The 5000-nt window shown below is 47.3% G+C and overlaps 1 protein-coding gene across 1 annotated transcript in view; it reads left to right on the top strand.

Annotated features, from left to right (window-relative positions):
- Nucleotides 1-5000, top strand: part of LOC110525218 (transmembrane protein 132C) — a 423209-nt gene that overhangs the window by 250149 nt on the left and 168060 nt on the right. The window lies entirely within an intron of this gene.

The raw sequence follows: 5000 nt of genomic DNA, 5'->3' as shown, positions 1-5000 counted from the left end.
AAGTATATTTGAACTTAGTTTTTCACAATTCCTGACATTTAATCCTAGCAAAAATTTGGATCACTACTTTATTTTAAGAATGTGAAATGTCAGAATAATAGTAGAGAGAATGATTTATTTCAGCTTTTATTTATTTCATCACATTCCCAGTGGGTCAGAGGTTTACATACACTCAATTAGTATTTGGTAGCATTGCCTTTAAATTGTTCAACTTGGGTCAAACGTTTCGGGTAGCCTTCCACAAGCTTCCCACAATAAGTTGGGTGAATGTTGGCCTATTCCTCCTGACAGAGCTCGTGTAACTGAGTCAGGTTTGTAGGCCTCCTTGCTCACACACACTTTTTCAGTTCTGCCCACAAATCGTTTCTAGGATTGAGGTCAGGGCTTTGTGATTTCCACTCCAATACCGTGACTTTGTTGTCCTGAAGCCATTTTGCCACAACTTTGGAAGTATGTTTGGGGTCATTGTCCATTTGGAAGACCCATTTGCAACCAAGCTTTAACTTCCTGACTGATGTCTTGAGAGGTTGTTTCAATATATCCACATAATTTTCCTATCTCATGATGCCATCTATTTTGTGAAGTGCACCAGTCCGTCCTGCAGCAAAGCACCCCCACAACATGATGCTGCCACCCTCGTGCTTCACGGTTGGGATGGTGTTCTTCGGCTTGCAAGCCTCCCCCTTTTCCTTCAAACATAACGATGGCCATTATGGCCAAACAGTTCTATTTTTGTTTCATCAGACCAGAGGACATTTCTCCAAAAAGTACGATCTTTGTCCCCATGTGCAGTTGCAAACCGTAGTATGGCTTTTTATGGTGCAGCGGCTTCTTCCTTGCTGAATGACCTTTCAGGTTATGTCGATAAAGGACTCATTTTACTGTGGATATAGATACTTTTGTACCTGTTTCCTCTAGCATCTTCACAAGGTCCTTTGCTGTTCTTCTGGGATTGATTTGCACTTTTCGCACCAAAGTATGTTCATCTCTAGGAGACAGAACGTGTCCCCTTCCTGAGCGGTATGACAGCTGCGTGGTCCCATGGTGTTTATACTTGCGTACTATTGTTTGTACAGATGAACATGGTACCTTCAGGCATTTGGTGAATTCTAAGTGAAATAATCTGTATGTAAACAATTGTTGGAAAAATTACTTGTGTCATGCACAAAGTAGATGTCCTAACCGACTTGTCAAAACTATAGTTTGTTAACAAGAAATTTGTGGAGTGGTTGAAAAACGAGTTTTAATGACTACAACCTAAGTGTATGTAAACTTCTGACTTCAACTGTATGTTGAAGGGGGCTTTAAGCTGCATCCCTGTCTCACCCCACGGCCTTGTGGAATGTAATGTAGTTTTTTTTTGCCCATTTTAACCGCACACTTGTTGTTTGTGTAAATTGATTTATAATGTCATATGTTTTCTCCCAACACCCCTTTCCATCAGTTTGTATTGCTGACACTCATGCCAAAATGAGTCAAAAGCTTTTTTGAAATCAACAAAGTAAGAGAAGATTTAGCCTTTGTTTTGGTTTGTTTGTCAATTAGGGTGTGCAGAGTGAGTACGTGGTCTGTCGGTAATTTGGTAAAAAAAAAATCCAATTTGACATTTGCTCAGTACATTGTTTTCACTGAGAAAATGTACAAGTCTGCTGTTAAATGATAATAAAGAGAATTTTCCCAAGGTTGCTGTTGACGCGTATCCCACAGTAGTTATTGGGGTCAAATTTGTATCCACTTTTGTGGATTAGGGTAATCAGTCCTTGCTTCCAAATATTTGGGAAGATGCCAGAGCTAAGGATGATGTTAAAGAGTTTAAGGATAGCCAATTGGAATTTGTTGTCTGTATATTTTATAATTTCATGGGGATACCATCAACACCACAGGCCTTTTTGGGTTGGAGGGTTTTATTTTGTCCTGTAGTTCATTCAAGGTAATTGGAGAATCCAATATTTGCATTTGATCATGTATATGTTTTTGCTGTTTATTCTTTGTTATAGGGCCAAAAAGATTGGAGAAGTGGTTTACCCAGACATCTCCATTTTCGATAGATAACTCTTTGTGTTGTTGTTTGTTTAGTGTTTACCAATTTTCCCAGAAGTGGTTAGAGTCTATGGATTCTTCAATTACATTGAGCTGATTTCTGACGTGCTGTTCCTTCTTTTTCCGTAGTGTATTTCTGTATTGTTTTAGTGATTCACCATAGTGAAGACTATTTTCTGGGTCTGTATGTTTTTGGTTGGACAGGTTTCTCAATTTCTTTCTTAGTTTTTTTGCATTCTTCATCAAACCATTTGTCATTGTTGTTAATTTTCCTTGGTTTTCTGTTTGAAATGTTTAGATTTGATAGGGAAGCTGAGAGGTCAAATATACTTTTTAGATGTTTTCTCTCTCTCTCTCTCTCTCTCTCTCTCTCTCTCTCTCGTCCTCTTTCTCTCTGGAGCTGAATACTGTATTGTTGACACCTTCCCTCAGAGGCTCCACAAGAGGCTCCTTTCATAGGCTCTGACACTTCATGACTGGCATACATGGTGTGTTTCCTGCCCCACTGAGTAGACCTTGGGCATGGTCAAACAGACAGGCACATATAATGCTCATGGCTACAGTCTCACAAATGGATAAACACACACACAGTCACACACACAGTACACACTTAACATACACAGTCACACACACAGTACACACATAACATACACAGTCACACACACAGTACACACATAACATACACCGTCACACAGGAACATACACCGTCACACACACAGTACACCCATGAACATACACCGTCACACACACGGTACACCCAGGTGGGCCTGGTGGAGTGGACAGTGGGGCCTGCTATAGTGGGCCTGGTGGAGGAGGGGTGGACAGTGGGGCCTGCTGTAGTGGGCCTGGTGGAGGAGGGGTGGACAGTGGGGCCTGCTGTTGTGGGCCTGGTGGAGCACCACACCACCACACCACAACACCACCACACCACACCACCACACCACCACACCACAACACCACCATACCACAACACCACCACACCACCATACCACCATACCACCACACCACACCAACATACCACACCACACCACACCACCACACCACCATACCACCACACCACCACAACACCACCACACCACCATACCACCATACCACCACACCACCACAACACCACCACACCACCATACCACCATACCACCACACCACCATACCACCACACCACCACAACACCACCACACCACCATACCACAACACCACCACACCAACATACCACACCACACCACACCACCACACCACCACACCACCACACCACCACACCACCACCACACCACCATACCACAACACCACCACACCAACATACCACCACACCACCACAACACCACCATACCACCACACCACCACACCACAACACCACCACACCACCATACCACAACACCACCACACCACCATACCACCATACCACCACACCACCATACCACCACACCACAACACCACCACACCACCACACCACCATACCACAACACCACCACACCAACATACCACACCACACCACACCACCACACCACCACAACACCACCACACCACCATACCACCACACCACCACACCACCACAACACCACCACACCACCACACCACCATACCACAACACCACCACACCAACATACCACAACACCACCACACCAACATACCACACCACACCACCACACCACCACACCACCACAACACCACCACACCACCATACCACAACACCACCACACCAACATACCACAACACCACCACACCAACATACCACAACACCACCACAACACCACCATACCACAACACCACAACACCACCACACCACAACACCACCACACCACCACACCACAACACCACCACACCACAACACCACAACACCACACCACACCACACCACCACACCACACCACACCACCACACCACCATACCACAACACCACCACACCACAACACCACAACACCACACCACACCACCACACCACCATACCACAACACCACAACACCACCACACCACAACACCACCACACCACCACACCACCATACCACCACACCACCACAACACCACAACACCACCACACCACACCACACCACCGCCACACCGCCACACCACCACACCACAACACCACCACACCACACCACCACACCACCACACCACCACAACACCACCACACCACCACACCACCATACCACAACACCACCACACCAACATACCACAACACCACCACACCAACATACCACACCACACCACCACACCACCACACCACCACAACACCACCACACCACCATACCACAACACCACCACACCAACATACCACAACACCACCACACCAACATACCACAACACCACCACAACACCACCATACCACAACACCACAACACCACCACACCACAACACCACCACACCACCACACCACAACACCACCACACCACAACACCACAACACCACACCACACCACACCACCACACCACACCACACCACCACACCACCATACCACAACACCACCACACCACAACACCACAACACCACACCACACCACACCACCACACCACCATACCACAACACCACAACACCACCACACCACAACACCACCACACCACCACACCACCATACCACCACACCACCACAACACCACAACACCACCACACCACACCACACCACCGCCACACCGCCACACCACCACACCACAACACCACCACACCACACCACCACACCACAACACCACAACACCACACCACACCACACCACCACACCACCATACCACCACACCACAACACCACAACACCACAACACCACACCACACCACACCACCACACCACCATACCACCACACCACCACACCACAACACCACAACACCACACCACACCACCACACCACCATACCACAACACCACAACACCACCACACCACAACACCACCACACCACCACACCACCATACCACCACACCACCACAACACCACAACACCACCACACCACACCACACCACCGCCACACCGCCACACCACA

This window comes from Oncorhynchus mykiss, chromosome 6 (assembly GCF_057628025.1).
Source record: "Oncorhynchus mykiss isolate SJ-2025 chromosome 6, ASM5762802v1, whole genome shotgun sequence".
NCBI lineage: Eukaryota > Metazoa > Chordata > Actinopteri > Salmoniformes > Salmonidae > Oncorhynchus > Oncorhynchus mykiss.
The sequence above is the reverse complement of the archived record's forward strand: the minus strand, read 5'-3'. Positions and strand labels throughout refer to the sequence as shown.